General features: G+C 39.9%; 1 protein-coding gene across 1 annotated transcript in view; it reads left to right on the top strand.

The window, feature by feature from the left end:
• MICAL2 (microtubule associated monooxygenase, calponin and LIM domain containing 2) overlaps positions 1–18026 on the top strand; it is a 189375-nt gene that overhangs the window by 15010 nt on the left and 156339 nt on the right. The window lies entirely within an intron of this gene.

Here is an 18026-nt window from a genome sequence, read left to right as displayed (position 1 = left end):
CATTCAGATAAAGACCAATTGACAAAGGAAGCGGAGCTACATCCACCTTTCCTTTTGGGAGATCTAAATTTTTCATGAGAAATATCAGAAGCCAGGACTCTATATTGACTAAAATCTACACAAATCTTTTTTTCTTGTACAAACAGTTCATAGACTAAGGCCAGAAGGGACCATTATGATAATCTAGTCTGACCTCTTCTATATCACAGTCCATAGAACTTTCACAAAATAATTCCTAGTGCATACCTTTTAGGAAAATCATCCAATCTTGATTTTAAAAATTCAGTGATGGAGAATCACCATAACCCTTGGTAAACTATTCCAGTGGTTAATTAAGCCCCCTGTTAAAAATTACACCTTATTTCCAATTTGAATTTGTCTAACTTCAACTTCCAGACATTGGATCGTATTTTACTTTTCTCTGCTAGATTGAAGAATCCACATATTACTTATAGACTGATCAAGTCACTCCTTAACTTTCTCTTTAAGTTAAATAGACTCGAAGATCAATCGCTTTTAAGGCATGTTTTCTAATCTTTTAGTCATTTTTGTGATTCTTCTGACCCTCTACAATTTATCAATAATCTTCTTGAATTGTGGGCATCAGAACTGGACACAGTATTCCAGTAGCAGCTGGACCAATGCCAAATACAGAGTTCAAATAACCTCTTTACTCCTACTTGAGATTCTCCTTTTGATGCATTCCAGGATTGCATTAACTCTTTTGGCCACAGCGTTGCACTGGGAGCCCATCATAGTCTGATTATCCACCATGATCCCCAAATCTTTTTCAGAATCACTGCTTCATCCTGTAAGTATGACCTACATTCTTTGTTCCTAGATATGGCTAAATGCAAATGCATATATTAAAATGCATATTGTTTGCTCACGCTCAGTTTACCAAGCAATTCAGACCTGTCCTTTTCATTATTTGCCATTCCCCCAATTTTTGTGTCCTCTGATCTGTTCAAAGTAGCACACTAATTCTACAGGGCAACATTAGAAGAGATTGTAGTGGCGACTTGTGACTGAAGCTTAGAATCTGATTTCTTTCCCCCACTCTCCCCACTTTTTTTAGACTTGGCTTCTTCTGTTTATTACAAATTGAAAACAACAAACTGATTATCTGTATGTTATGCCATTATGTTAATCTTAGAAAAGTAGAAATAAATCCCTTTCCATGATGTGGTTGTTAACTGCTTACTTTAGTCGCCTTAATCCAATAGAACACTTTCATTGTTGAACCAGTTTGTTTTTTCAGTGTACTTTAAGGGCACTTATCACAAGGCATCTTACTACTACAAAATAAAAACTAACTGCCAAATATTAAAGAGATGAAATTATGATGTCTAGTCTGAGAATAAATTCTAGGTGCTGGGGAAGAGCCAAGATTTCTCTGACAAATCACCTCATCTACAAAAGGGATCATATCCCATCTAATACATGTGGTTGGAGAGGGGGAAATGGAAGATGCAGAAATGAGTGGGAGAGCGAAATATGATCCCAATTAGGTTAAAAGAAAAAATGGGACTTGTAGCATATCCTAAAGGCAGCCAGCAAGGGCTCTTATGAACCTTCTTTTGAAGAGTTTTTAATCTTTTGAATATCATCAACTAAAATTTATATTTATATTCAGCTGAGTCCTGATCTGAATGTTGGGCCCAAAAGCAAACTCACCCTGGTCAGCCATGAGTGACCAGGATAATTGATGGTGAATCTATTGCTCAAATACTTGGGAAGCTATTTTTATCAAGTATCAGAGGGGTAGCTGTGTTGGTCTGGATCTGTAAAAGCAGCAAAGAGTCCTGTGGCACCTTATAGACTAACAGAAGTATTGGAGCATGAGCTTTCGTGGGTGAATACCCACTTCGTCGGATGCATGTAGACCCACGAAAGCTCATGCTCCAATACTTCTGTTAGTCTATAAGGTGCCACAGGACTCTTTGCTATTTTTATCAAGGGTTTGGTATACCAGTGCAAAGGCTTGGAATTGTGTCCTTTTTCATATCAGCTAGTATAGGTCACCCAGGGCAGGTTTACATACTCCCTCTATTATACCATCTGGGGCAAATAAACATCTGACTTCTGCAAGCATCACAACTTCTGGCTCCATTTCGACGGCACACAATTGAGGAGTGCACTACAGAAATTTTGCCACTTACACAAACTTTCTCTGTGTTAGTGCACTATTTTATTTATATATTGCTTTGCTTATTGTCCTGAGCGCTCAGTAATACTACATAAAATTTTGATGCTCTAAGAATGATTTGATCAGTAGTTTGATGCTACATGCAAAAGAGACAGTTATTTTGAATGCTTTCAAAGCTTGTGACCTTTACCATTAAACTCGCTCCCTATTCCTTCTCAGATCATTATTACATTCACACGTTGGAATAATGAGCGCTAGTGTTCAATTATCAGGTTGAATGAAAATATTTCTGGTTCCTTGAAGTTAATTTGCCAACTTGCAGGTGAACAGCACTTGTGTGGGTGGGTGGAACAGTGAGGTGAGCATTGAAACAAACAGCTTTTAACTGCAGTTAAAAAGTTGGAGACAAATCTTGTAATTTCATTCATCTCATGATGCAACTTTTGTGCTGGAAAGCAACACTGCTATCCTATTGCATTGTGCTGCCTATCAACTGCGATTTCTCTTCAGTAATGCTAGCGACAATGCCAGTAGCAATGGGATTATACTATTGGAATTGAAATATTTCACATTTCAAATAAAAATCCTGTCTGGAAAGATCAATTCAGTTGTATCCTGTGTCATGTCTGAAGTCTGGCTTCCATAATAATGAAAAAGTGGAGAAATTAGTAACCAGTCATCTTTAAACACTTCCAGGTAGTCTTATTGCCATTCTGGGTTGTTTTTGTGACAGAGTAATGCAGACATCTTTAACCAGTGTGTAGTATTCTTCCCTGAGGATGTGATGAAGGAATCTGGGCTCGTCTGAATGTGGCTTCTAGTGTTTTCATGTGCTTATCCTAAGTGGCCGCTTTTTTTCTTTTTTTTTTTCTCTCTCTCTCAGTCCATCTCTGTTTTCCACTCCACCCCCCTTGGTGAGGTGAAACTTGGTGGTACACAAGACAAATCAGACTTCTGAAAGGGTTACAGTAGTCTGGAAAGGTTGAGAACCACTGAGCTAGAGCCAGGTATATGTGGCGTGCACAAGCCTGAGGCGCACTTTAAAATTGTGGGTTCTGTATATGGGAGAAGTAGAGATCTACAATATAAAAGAGAGGCTTAGTGCCTCTAGTCACAGTGTGGCTTTGGCGAGACGGTGAGAGAAAACATCCCCATGCAAGGATAAAGAAGGTATATTCTGCTGCAATGCATAATCGACAAATATGTTTGCCAAACAACAGAAGTGCAGATTGCCAAGACAATTGATTATTTGCTTATTTGTGCTGGCATGCCTTGGGGTCCTGGTCCATGACTGGCACTCCTTTGTGCTAGGTGCTGTACAAACACTGAACAAAAGGTGGTCCCTGCCCCAAAGAGCTTTGTGTATTCTCAAAAGAAATTGAAACATAGTAAGATATGGAAATGCAGTTAAGGCATCCAGACAACCTTAACTGTGCCCTACAGTGACCCATGGGGGGGGGGGGGGAAACGAGAACAAATTGTATGGCTTTTAAAAATAAGCAAACAATATTGTGCAATAATTATAATTACATTGTTATTGCATGGCATTGCTAGTAGGCAGAGTTAAGGCACCCAGACTGCTTTTACTGAATGTTTCTACACATGAACATGTTTACATTTCTTTTAAGTGGTATCCTTAGCTCCAGACTTTCTGGGTTTGTAATACTTGTTTTGATTTTTGCCCTGAATTATTGATATGTACTCAGCCTTAATGCCAGTTTAACATAGGCTATCTGGGAATTTATGAATATTTTGACATTGGCATCCTACAAATCAAGTTTTCCCAGCCAGATATTTTGCCTTAAATCAAATCACCTGTGTCCTAAAGCAAATGTTAGGTATAAAAGACAGTGGAAAAAGTAGCATCTCCTTTTAAAAGTTGTTTACATACCACCTTGGTTTATGTCTACTTCAGGAATGCAGGCAGGGCTAGTGTGGGTGTACCTTCATAAACTCAGGGAAATAAGAGCTAATGTTCAAAAATAAGTGGAAAAAGAATTTGCAAACAGACCCAAGGTTTATTTTCTATTAAGATCTGAGGATAACATCTTGTAAGTTTCCTTCAAAAACATTTTGTTCACTCTGTTGGATAATTGGAAACAAGTGCCTGTGATTTTTGCATAAGAGAGCTTAAGACAGTTATTGAAAAATCTTGGAAACTGTATTTTTCTCATTGGCTTTAATATTGTTAGCACAGCAAGTTTAACAGATCTTAACAGACTCTTACAATCAGCGTTTAGAATGTGTGTGATAAACAGTTATGAGCAAGAGTCAGTAATAGTTCTGTCTGCATTTTGGAATGTTTTTTTCTTATACAATTTTCCATGCTGTAGACAATGCACGGGGACTTGATTAAATCCAACTGTCTATCAACCTGCCTCATGAAAGCGATAATATCAGTAGACTAGCATTTTGTTATAGTTTAGTTCTTTTACTTCCAGAGAAATGTTAGGGTGAAGCAGACTTCGGCTGTGTCATATTTCATCATAACTTTTTTTAGAGACTTTTTTTTATTTTGTGCCTCAGTTTTCCATTGATTGGTGGGGAAGGGACATGGGCTCCATCGAGTTCCCCCACTGGGTGATGCAGGTGGGTGACATTTCTCTCCTCTCAGCTTACAAAGGAGGCCCTCATCAAGAATTGTGGTGCAGTCCACTGCCTGAAAACTCCCTAGCAGTCTTTTGACTGGCCCCCCATTCTCTCCCTCCCTCCCCCCCCCCCCCGTAGCATTTTCTGGCTAGGAGTCAGTGGTGGGTTGACATGAAATAGGACCTGGATGCAACTGAACCAAAGACACACTCCCTCCAAAAAAGAAAAAAGGAGCGGGGGAGAAAAAAAAAGCAATCAGAGCCTCCCCGTTTCCTGTATGCTTGAGACTCCCATGCATTTCTATCTGATTCAGATAAACTTTCAAGTCTGACTGTAGGAAAATGAATTGATTAGTGACTATATAAACACTATAACAATGTTCATTTTAAATTTTTTTATTTTCAAAAATTCTGGACAATTCCCAGTATATTGCACACAGCCACCCTGGGGCACAACATACAAAGTCTGAGAAGTGAAGTTCAGAGCCATGAAAGAGTTCTCGGACTTATCCTATTCGAGTTTCCTTTCCCTGGAAAGGCCATTATAAACGCTTGCACGGTGACAGGTTTCAGAGTGGTAGCTGTGTTAGTCTGTATCAGCAAAAAGAATGAGGAGTACTTGTGGCACCTTAGAGACCAACAAATTTATTTGAGCTTAAGCTTTCATGGGCTAAAACCCACTTCATCAGATGCATGCAGTGGAAAATACAGTAGGAAGATATATATACACAGAGGACATGAAAAAATGGGTATTGCCATACTAACTATAATGAGAATAATCAGTTAAGGTGAGCTATTACACTGGTCTACAATTTTTGAGAAGTCGTCTGCTTCAGAGATAAAATGTGCTGTTTATTATGTATTTTGATGTGCTGAATTCAAATATGACAATTAAAACAGATTTGGCTACTGTTTCTAAGTTATGTAAGTTTTTACATTATGTCTATGTATATTGTGTAGATAGTAGAGTTTTAATAATAAATTGTAAACCTAGGTCTTTTCATGTGTTTATGGTTGCTTTACATGATAATATTTCACCTGTCCTGTTTATGTAACACTTTAAAAATCAGCAAAAGGGTTATATAAATAAAATTTATTATGAAACAAAAGGCAAAAAACTATTATGTACATAGTTTAGTCCTATTCAGTGTCTACTCAGCGCTTCTTGGCTTGTCTCTTGTATTCATTAAATGAAGCATCTCTTGTCACTGTCCAGCAATAGTCTGCAAGCATTGATGGGCTCCATTTGCCCTGATAGCGTTTCTCCATTGTTGCAATGTCCTGGTGAAATCGCTTGCCGTGCTCGTCGCTCACTGCTCCGCAGTTCGGTGGAAAAAAATCTAGATGAGAGTGCAAAAAATGTATCTTTAGTGACATGTTGCAACCAAGGCTTTTGTATGCCTTGAGGAGGTTTTCCACCAACAACCTGTAGTTGTCTGCCTTGTTGTTTCCGAGAAAACTTATTGCCACTAACTGGAAGACTTTCCATGCCGTCTTTCCCTTGCCACACAGTGCATGGTCAAATGCATCATCTCGAAGTTCACAAATCTGAGGACCAACAAAGACACCTTCCTTTATCTTAGCTTCACTTAACCTTGGAAATTTTCCACGGAGGTACTTGAAAGCTGCTTGTGTTTTGTCAATGGCCTTGTCAAAGTTCTTCATCAGACCCAGCTTGATGTGTAAGGGTGGTAACAATCTTCCTTGATTCAACAAGTGGTGGATGCTGAACACTTTTCCTCCCAGGCTCCAATGACTGTCGTAGTGGCCAATCTTTCTTGATGTAGTGGGAATCTCTTGCACGACTATCCCATTCGCAGAGAAAACAGCAGTACTTTGTGTATCCAGTCTGCAGACCAAGCAAGAGAGCAACAACCTTCAAATGGCCACAAAGCTGCCACTGATGTTGGTCATAGTTTATGCACCTCAAAAGTTGTTTCATGTTGTCATAGGTTTCCTTCATATGGACTGCATGACCAACTGGAATTGATGGCAAAACATTGCCATTATGCAGTAAAACAGCTTCAAGACTCGTCTTCGATGAATCAATGAACAGTCTCCACTCATCTGGATCGTGAACGATGTTGAGGGCTGCCATCACACCATCGATGTTGTTGCAGGCTACAAGATCACCTTCCATGAAGAAGAATGGGACAAGATCCTTTTGACGGAAACGGAACATGGAAACCCTAACATCAGGAGATTCCACTGCTGTAGTCTGGAGCCCAACAGCTCTGCCTTACTCTTGGGTAGTTCCAAATCCCTGACAAGGTCATTCAGTTCACCTTGTGTTATGAGGTGTGGTTCAGAGGAGGAGGATGTGACATTGATGGTTCAGGACTAGAAGTTTCATCCTCTTCCTCTTCCTCGTCTGACTCAAGTGAGAATGATTCTGGTGCATCAGGAACCGGCAGTCCTTCTCCGTGGGCTACTGGGCGTATAGCTGATGGAATGTTTGGATAATGCACGTCCACTTTTTCTTCTTTGACACACCTTTCCCAACTGGAGGCACCATGCAGAAGTAACAATTGCTGGTATGATCTGTTGGCTCTCTCCAAATCACTGGCACTGCAAAAGGCTCTAGGGATTTTGCCGCCCCAAGCACGGCAGGCGTGCCTGCGGGAGCTCCACCGAAGCCGCGGGGCCAGCGGACTCTCCGCAGGCAAGCCGCCGAAGGCAGCCTGCCTGCCGCCCTCGCGGCACCGGCAGAGTGCCCCCTGCGGCTTGCTGCCCCAAGCACATGCGTGACGTGCTGGGGCCTGGAGCCACCCCTGCTCTGCAGTTGTCTGAATCCTTTCTGAGACACATCACACCTCAACAGAGCAGCAGGAAAGTGCAAAAGCTGTGTTCTGTAAAAACCGCCCATTCTGACGGTTTGTATGTTTGAGTTTGAATCTAAAAAACCGATTACATACTTTATGGGGGGGGAAAACAAGCCAGGATTCTCACTAGATTTTAAGTTTGTCCCATTAATTGTTTTCAGTGACAATATATTTATAATGTACTTTAAATAAGAGGAATATTGTGCTAGAAGATGTACATTTGCTTGTTGGACACTTTTTTTTTTTATTAAATTGCTTCTTGTGTCTTTAATATAGGTCCTTAATATATTTTTTGCACGTTCCCTCCTCCCATTTGGTTTTAACCTAGAAAAAATCAACATAAACTTCTTAGTGTTTATATCTCATTGTGCTACTACAGCAGATCTAAAACATGTTAACTTTCATTCTTTTATAACCCGTCTAAACAACATTCAAGTTCAATATATTTTTGTATATATGTTCAATAATTTCAAGAATTATTGATTTTTTTTTAATCAGTTTTTTGTATTCAGGCTTTCAAAATTGTATTGATTCTTATTTAATTTACTGAATCTTTTAATCACACGCACGCACGCACACACACACACACACACACACACACACACACACTTACTTTTCCAGGAGTGTGTGTGTGTGTGTGTGTGTGTGTGTGTGTGTGTATATATATACACACACACACACACACACACAATATCCTGGAAAATTAACTAACTTTAAAATGTGTACATATATATTAGAAACTTAAAGGGAATGTTTTAATATTTCAAAGTTATTAATTTAAAAACCAAATTTGAAGATTTTAGCTGCATTTCATTGGGTTACCAGAAAATTTATATAGAGTAGGCCATGATATATATTAGTGTTATTACTCAATTACATTAGTAGTAGGCAAAGTTAGTCTGGTATACATGGTTACACAGGCTTGTACATGCTTGTGCTGTTTCTGGAACTCCTTGGAGAGAAGCTGACATGTATATGGATATATTTTAATTGTTACTAATTGCTGCTAATCAAGGCTGCTTGATTGTACGTGTGTGTGTACTTCACACGTATGTGAGGTTTTTTAATAGCTTTAGTTCTCTTCAGTTCAAGAGCTCTTTCACTGGTGAGTTCTTTGTGGTGTTTACATGAGAGAGAGGTGCCTGAAAATCTCTAATATAGGCTATCCACCTGTGCTAAGTTTCTCTTTTCTAGAAAAGAGTTCTAGACTTCCCTGAATGTACCCAACTTGTTGTGCAGCTGACATGGATTTCTCCATTGTAGCAACTCCTATAATCTATTTCTGCTATTCTGCCAAGTTGGGCACATTCCCTTCCTTCCCCTGGGTACCTATCTTTAAAAAGGGGAAGGAAGAGGACCCAGGGAATTAGTCAGCCAGCCTAATTTCAATACTTGATACTGGAATAAGTTATTAAGCAATCAAGGTGTAAGCACCTGGAGGATAATAGGGTTATAAAGAATAGGCAGCATGGATTTGTCAAGAACATATCATGCAAAACCAACCTCATTTGCTTCTTTAGGGTTACTGGCCTAGTGGATGAGGGAGGGGGGAAGCAGTAGATGTGATATATCTTTATTTTAGTAAGGCATTTGATATAGTCCCACATGACAGTCTCATAAGTAAACTAGAGAAATGTGGTCTAGATTAAATTACTGTAAAGTGGGCGCACATCTGGTTGCAAGACCTTACTCGTAGTGTAGTTATGGTTCACTGTCAAAGTGTGAGAGTGTATCTAGTGGTCAGTATATTCGTTCAGTATTTTCATTAATGACTTGGATAATGGAATGGAGACTATGTTTACAAAATGTGCAGATGACACGAAGCTGGGAAGGGGGCGCAAATGTTTTGGAGGACAGGATTAGAATTCAAAACAACTGTGACAAATTGGAGAATTGGTCTGAATTCAACAAGATTAAATTTAATAAAGACAAATACTCCACTTAGGAAAAATCAAATGCACAACTACAAAAGGGGAATTACTGGCTGGGTGATAATCCTGCTGAAAAGGATCTGGGGATTGTAGTAAATCACAAATTGAACATGAATCAACAATGTGATGCAGTTGTGAAAAAAGCAAATATTATGCAGTGTATTAACAGGAGTGTCATATGGAAGACACAGGAGGTAATTGTCCCACTCTTGTAGACTGTAGAGTGACTATTCATCTTGAAAGTCTTCACCATATGAATCCGTAATACCAGACAAATAAAATTGGACTAAATTTCACTAAGGGTGTGGTTAGCTTTATTTTAATGTACAAGGCTATTTTTAATCTTTTTTTTTTTTTATTAGTTTTACAGCTACCATTAACTTCAGTTGTCTTTGCTGAGTGTCTTGGATAAAGCATAAAGCAAACCCAGGAAGCAAAGGCAGTAACACTGCTTGGTTCCAACATAAAAAGGACTAGACCAGATCTTCATCAGAAGTAACTATTTCTATAGTGCTCACATCACAAAATGGTAATTAGACTGAAGAACTTAGTTGTCCTAATGCTGGAACTTAAAGCTAACAGAGCTTAAATTTTCCAGAAATACAATAGGATCAATGAAGTGTCACATTCACTTGCTCTGAAATACAAGCAACTTGAATACTTGTTAAGTTTTACTTTTGCATGGGAGATATGGGAAAGTACTTTGTCATTTGGATTCACTTGCAATATTTGGGCCTGCATCAGAGGATGATAGGACTTCTTGTGCAGGTCAGCACTATTTGCATGAATGATGGTTTGCAAGTTCATGTTCTTCTTGTTTTTTGTTCAGATTTCAAGAATGTATCCATGTGTAAACCATGCTAATGCCATGTGGTTTTGTCTCCCTCAGGTGGCTAAGCCATGTATACAGTTTCTGAGTTTGCTTCTGCCTCAGAGCTTATAGACCAGGTTCTTTTTATGCGAAAGCAGTAAACTACCAGGCTTTGACTGAGCTAACTGGGCAGGATCCAATATTTTGGATGCAGTAGCAGAATCCAACATCCTTATATGACTTAACCAATAGAGGGGACAAAGAACCAGATTGTGGTGGCAGGGGTTACATGTATGGTTGTGTATTTCCATAATAAAAGTGGAAACACCCTGGTCTGATAGTATGAAGAAACTGGTGTGCACTAAAAGTGTAAGCTGGATATCAAATATGTGAAATGTTCCTAGCTTTGTAGATAAAAATAAATGAAAATGCTACTTCTAATAAATCTGCAGAATTCTAGTAGACTGAAGAGGCCTTTCCCATGAAGATATGCAAGTGTACACTGAAAAGTGTTGATGGGTGCGTAGATACTCTTGCACGTGCTTCTAGATATATTTTATTTTTGTTGATTCCAGATGGAGCAGGATAACTGGGCTGAGCAGCACTTGTTGAAGGGTCAGTGTTTAAAATGTCTCATATAACTCCAACAAAGCAAGCTGATAGCATGTACGGTAACCTTGTAAGTTCATAAGCACAGAGTGTCTTGGTAGGAACTGTTTTGAATTCCATACTTGACCACAAAAATTATTTTGGAGGAGTTTTGTGTAAGTCAGCTTTTTGTAAAAATGAAAAAAAACAAAAGAAAATCCAAACCTACCTAACCAAAAGAAGAAACGAACCAACAGCTTCAGTTGTTAATAAAGGAAGAAAACTTTGAGGCTTTGTTCAGAAACATCTTTAGTTATTGTTGAATTTTAGGCTTGTGCACAGATTCAGAGCCACAAGTAAACAATATTTCAAGCAGTTTGGATTATGTATTTTAACTAGTTTTCTAAGTGAAGTGAAGAAAGATTTTGCTTTGTTATTAGCAGAATAACTCTTAAAAAAAAAAAAATAACCACCTGGTTATTATGACAGTTGGGGAGTGGGGGGAAATCATTGTTTTCCTCTAAATATAAATATTTCTATTTAAAACAGTGGCTATAAAAACAAAATGTCTAATATAAGTAGAAACTAATTTGGAAAGCCTGGAAAGCCCTGTAGTGCTGCCAGTTTCACTTGCAAATCTAATTGTAATGGTACTAAGCTTTCAGACTTTCATGAGCCAGGCAAGAGGAATTGCTTTTCAGAACAGTTGCTGATTGTCCCTGGTCCTGTGCTTATCACAGTATATAGGCCCAGTTAGAGGAGAAATAAAGTGGCTTCTCCTGTTTAAAAAAAAAAAAAAAAAAAAAAAAAAAAAAAGTAGAAGTGGAGAAAGGCCAAAGTAAATGATTACTACAAATGCTGCAAAATCCATTCCTTTGCTTCTGATGTTTGCTTAAGGTTAAAAACAACAAGTTCATTGTATTCTGCATGCCTAACTCAAGTCTCAATGCAGAAGTTTTACTCTCAGTAAGTATGGAAGAATTAGGGCTTTATGGAAACTGGAATCAGGATTAATGGTATTGAAATACTTGGAATTTAATCTTTTTACAATCCACTCGAGAAATATGTTCTCAAATATTAAAAAGAGAGCAACATAATGTCTGACTAAGAAATAACTTTTCATGTTAAACAGACAGCTTTTGAATTATTTTTATTCCCCCAATGAAAAATTAAGTAGCAAGTAAGTTTTAAACTCTGAACACACTACCTTTATAAAACTAAAGTACTATTTTATATTGCTCTGTATAAATTAAAGTAGTTCTGGTGTGGATTGCTCCTATATTTTTATGCAGTTCAGTGCCTGTTGTATTCATGTGCTTCTGAGTAACAAGCTACTGGTATTAGTAATGGCTGTGATAGCAAAGGAAGTAGTCCCTTGTGTTCTCTCACACAACTGACCACTTTTGAATCTGTTTCATTAAAAGAGGAAATATTTACCAAGGAACTGGCGTTTATACCTCCACTACCCAGGCTATTTTTCTTTATAAAAAACCTAATTGCATCTTTTACTTTCTTCCTGCATAACCACCAGGGATGACAAAGGATGCTTCAGCTGGCATCTCACCTGAAAGTTAGCATTTTTAATTGGGGGTAGTGTAAGGTAGAGTTGAAGGGTGGGCAGCTAGAAGGAACATCAGCTCTTCCCCACTGCCCCCATTCCTGTTTCCATCCTCTGTAACTGCTGCCTGCAACTATTCCAGAATCTTCCAGTGTACTGTCAACATTTTTAGTAAAGACCAAGTCCTGGCATGAGACTTAAAATGTATGACAGTTGGGGGTTACAGTGGAGAATATTCCTGGTCTTTGGCTTGACCAAAATCACTGAAGGCAGTGGAGGTTCTGACTTCAAATAGACAAAACCCCAAACTTTCATTCCCACATATTACCATGCCCCCAAATTTATCTTTTGGGGGCATGATATTTATGTAAGCCTTTAAATTCACTTACATTATCCTAGATAAAGACACAATTATGTGCTTCATTGTTTCCAGAATCACTTGGATAATATAGTCTAAGATTTCAGCAACAACATGTGCCTTTGAGACTTTCAACTTTGTTTCATCTCCAGAATGATTTGCATTTTAAAAACATAAATTTATAAGTGGCAGTAAATCCAAGCACAAGGAAAATCTGAAATCAAATATTTCCCTATACCCTGGTGGAGTTTGTATTTATTTCCTCTTAAATCATTAAAAGCATTTTAGATAGTACTGAATCAGATGCATTTATTTGTGGTTAGGAATTATTCCATTCAACCCCAGTGAACAGACTTCATTGCATCGTTTCTGGTGAGCTCAACGTGTGCAGTGTCCCAGTGAAGTAGCAGTGAATGCTCAGAACAAGCTCTCTGGAGAGCATCAGCATTTCCTCTTCCATGCACTCTCTTCATCGTCATTGGTCAACATAATGCTCCTGCCAAAATTAGAGCCATGGTGTTTTCAGTAGCAATCTGGAATTCACAGTAACCAGAGTCTCCTGTGCCTCATGTCCTTCAAACCACAAATTGTGGCTTTTGTGAAGAACTTGACCTCTGATACAATTAACAGAATAAAAAATAAAAAAAAATTCAGCCAGTGAGCAAATGTCTCTGCTGAGATTTCACTTTGTCCATATTAAATAGTTTTAGGATTATTTTGGAAACTGACTGTCCTAAAGGCTCTCCTTCTTTGAAACAGCCCCACAGAAAGGGGGTGGAGGGAGTTAGCTGGGACAATGGACAAGCCTCACTTTATGGAGTTCCCGACTTCCACTCAAGGCTATGTGAAGGGGACAGGAGTCCTTCTGCCTTCATAAAGGGGCTGCCTATCTGTACTGCTTCTGATATCCTATCTCTCTTCTCAACAGCATGGTTTCTTTTTGAGTCATGCTGCCACTGGCTCCCACTACTCTGTCAATGCCTTACACTCCTCCTCTTCCCCTTTCCTTTGCAAAGTGAGGGTAGAAAGCACAGAGGGCACGTAAATGTTGTTGGCTTATCTGATGGCATTTTTAGAGGGGAGTTTTCCAAGTGGTTATTAAGAAGGAGGCATGCTGCATAGAATGACTAGTCCCATCTGCTAGAGATCCTTCCCCTCTTTTTCTACTCCTGAAGATCCCTAGCCATGCTGTAGTCACATGGTGTTTGGATGAAGGATGCTTAAATACCACTCATGACTGATGCAACAACCCCTCGCTCCCCACCCTGCGGCCACCTTCCCCTCCTCCACATTAAAATCCTTTGACATTCCAACTCAGCTATTTTTTGCAATGCTGTGGATGGGCACTAGAAGACCAGACTAGAATCCTGCCCCCTTCAGCTGGAGTGAGTGTTACTGTGACAAAGAGCCCACGAGTGCATAAAAGGTGGGGGAAGTAGGAAGATCCTCCTCAACCCTAAAAAAGTCAGGTGGAATCAAAACTTGGTTGAGACTCCCTTGGCTGTAAGAGAGCTGCCCTTCCCCCCCCCCCCCCAATTCAAAGAAGCTTTCTAGCTGGGCCACACACCAAACTTTTATTGTATATCTCTTAGAGGCTGATGTCTTCTGCTTGCTAGGAGCCAAGAGTCAGTGGAAGGCAGGAAAGCGCCACTTTCCTTTTGATTTGAGCCCTCTAGAAAATCAAAAAGCACTAATGGTTTAGGTGTTCTGGAGTGCTGTCTGAAAGTGGCGGTGCGTGGTGTGATATAAAGACTTGTGGAAGGGCTTCTTCCAGATATCCTGGTGACTGCTCAGACAAGGAGTTATTGGTGGTTATGGTGGCACATTGACCATTCCCCAGGGACAGACTTTTTTTCCTGAAGTTATCAGGTTTTTGCTGCAGGCAACGGTAACTCTGGCAGAGGCCAGCAGATTTAATAGGCTGTTTCTACACTTGCAGAGTTTTTTGCACTGTCCGTTTCAATGGTGATAGTGAACTGGTAAAAGAAGAGCGCTTGTTTGTGACTCACTTACTTCCACAGGCATCAGAGAGAGTTTATATTTTGGCACTTCCATTACCGATGAGAGCAGTGCACTGAGGGCAGCTATCCCACAGTGCAACTTTCTCCATTTTGATGATAGGTCTTGTGGGAAGGTGCGGGGAGCTATCGCAGGGCATCCTGGGTCCCTGCACAGCCTCCTCTCCTGAAACACTGATCAGCTCCAGTAGCTCAGCATTGCTCCAAGCAGGGGATCCTTTGCTCCGTGGAGCAGGCATTGTTACCTGGCCAGATAAGTGAGCACTTGCCAAGAAAACAAGAAGGGGAGTTTCAAAGTTCCTGGGGCTTTACAAGGGGAGGGGTGGATGTCTGTTTACCTGGTGTCAGAGAAGCAGAGCTGCTGGCCAGAGTGGTCACGTAGGCACTGTGGGATATCCTGCGAAGGCTAAAAGCGCTGTAAACAGGAAGAACATGTCTTCACTTGCACCTCACCGCAAAAGCATCACCGGTAAGAGCTGTACGCCTCTTGTGGAGGTGGTTTTCTTTTTGCAGTGAAACTTCTGAGTTTCACCGCAAAAAGTCATTGGCAATTGTAGATGCTCCTATGGTTTTTGCGGGAAAAAGGAGACTTTTGCCATTTTAAATGGCAAGTGTAGACATGCCCTAAATGGCTGGCTATAGCTATATCACTCCTCCTTTACTTTTCACTGGTTTCCTTATGCTGACTTTCATACATCATGGATGTATTTTGAGAAGTTAACAGTTAATCACTTGGGCTTGAACCTTCAAAGATGCTGAATGGGAATGGAAGCACTCAATTCCTGGCAAGATTAGAGCCTATGAGAGATGGAGCAAGGGAAAGGTTGTTTTTTGCTTCATGAAGCCCTTCACAAACGAACAGGGAACATACCACAAATGAGGAACTCAGACTGGAAAACAAAATTGCCTAACTTATTTTTGGCAACAAGTATTTAATCATGGCCCTAGGTCCAAGAAAAGGTACAAACTCTCAACACTGGAAATTTATTATACCCTAAAATGGCAACAGAATGATGTAAAAGCAAAGGTTATTTATTTTAAGCATGGCCACAAAATGTAAGCATTCCAAATGCTTCTCTGTTTCTTCCCACAGGAGGCTTTTATAGGTTGCCTATATTCATTCATGTTGAAAGAATGCAAGATTTATGTGATGGGTCTCTTCTTAATTTAAATACATTGATTATTTTGGCTTCCCTTTCCGTTTGATGCAAACGTGGGTAGAGAATGAATGGTTTGTGAACAATGTTAAATTAAAAATGTATCTGCAAAGGCCCTTCTAACAATTTATTTTAAATCTAAAAGCCAAGTGATGGGGGTCCAAGTAAAATAACTAATTATGTGGGAGATTAAACAAGCCTCAGTTTGGTATTGTGTTTGGAATAGTAGGTAATTCCTTAATAGCAGGAAGAAGGGAATATGACTGGCCCCACTTAAAACTCTGGGACTTGAATCCAGGTAAGCTCTCGCCAATTGTAAGCAGCTAAATAATCCATCTTAATTCTCTTGGGGGGGAAAAATAAGAACTTGGGAATCTAAATCTTTTGACCTGGGATGACTTCACTGGGGAGTGTCTGAAATTCAGAATGAGGGGTTAAAGTAGGATCTAGAAGTGGCCCTACAAAGTTATTTTAGTACTTTAAAATGTACACTAATTAGAGTAGCTTTCTCTTCTCACAGCTCAATAGTAGTTGTCCTAAATACTGTATGTGGTTTGCCCATGAGGAACACTAATTACTCATTACATGAATGTAATCATTTTAAATAACAATGTGCAAAGAATGTAGGATTACCTTCCTTATACTGGAGAGTACTAGATTCTTTTTCATTCGGGCATGGTTCATACGGGGCTTGGAAGAGTGGAGTAGGTCCCTTTTTTCCTGGAATTTCAGTTTTGGAGTAACAAGACGTGATGCTCCAGACATCCTAAATGTTTTCTGCGTGCAACTGATGACAAGATGAACAGGCTCTTCATGCTGAATCTAAGTTGTTCTGGGTTAGTTATATACCAATGCCCTAGCTGTAATTGGACATCTTTCTTTAAAATAATATAGTGTTGACTTATGGCCAATTCCCAGAGATACAAGGCTCTGACTACAGTTATGGTTGAGGGATGCTTCGTGTAGTAAGTGCAGGCCCTGATAAAGGCCTATTATGAGGCCTGAGGCCTGAACTGAAGTAATGAACAAGACTTTGCTAACAAAAAGCAAAGTTAAGCTGTGAGCCAGAGGCCGGCTTGGTTCACAGAAGCTGGCACGAAAAGGGCTGATGCTGCAGAAATACATATTCACCTAGCATACCAAAGGATAAACACAGTATTAGAACATATTATACTGAAACATTCCATAGATAATGAAAGGACAGGCTGACCCATCCCAATGACAGGGGCAAAAGGGTGAAATGATGGATAGAGTTGTTTTGTTCGAACCAACATGTACAAGGTAGAAGGCGGTACCTTAATACATAGAAAGGTTGTAACCTGCTACGTAGAAAGGTTGCACCTCAATACGTCAGGTGTGATGTGTAACTTGTTTGTATCTGTGTATAAGAATGCATTCGTGGGGAGGTGCCTTTTGTCCAGCCTAGGGGGCAGTGGAAAGTCCCGACACTTACTGAGCTGAGTCCATTGCCAAGAGGCATCTTGTCGCAGTACGCCCGGTAGACTAAGTAATCTACGGGGACCCTGCCAGGGTGTCCGAGGTCGCAATAAACCTAGCCGACGTGGCTTTGCATCTTACTGGACTCTGTGGTTATTGGGGGTTCTCGTCGGGTCTGCTGTGTCAGCTATCTGCGCAGAGCTGGGGCAGCACACAGAGGGAACTCACGCACGCAGCCGAGTGATATCAACAAGGAGAAAACAGAGCACCACACCGGTACCACTCTGACAACACTTCGGAGGAATTACTGTGTGTGAAGTTGTCAGAATGGTATCGATTGCTAGCTAGTAGAATAAAGCCAAAAATGATTGTCATTAGACAAATGTGATAGTGTTTTAGGGAGAATGAGTTGTCCTTGAACTTGAAATTAGAGTGTTTAAGGATGTTCATAATGGTCATTATGAAATAAACTGATGCCTAGCATTAAGAACATAAGAATGGCCATTGGTCTGATCCAGTAAGGCCGATCTCGCCCAGTATCCTGTCTTCTGATAGCAGCCAATGCCAGGTGTTTGAGGGAATAACAGAACAGGTAATAATCAAATGATC

The sequence above is a fragment of the Mauremys mutica genome, chromosome 4, assembly GCF_020497125.1.
Source record: "Mauremys mutica isolate MM-2020 ecotype Southern chromosome 4, ASM2049712v1, whole genome shotgun sequence".
NCBI classification, from domain to species: Eukaryota; Metazoa; Chordata; order Testudines; family Geoemydidae; genus Mauremys; species Mauremys mutica.
Note: the sequence above shows the minus strand (reverse complement) of the source record. Positions and strands in the feature narration are given on the sequence as shown.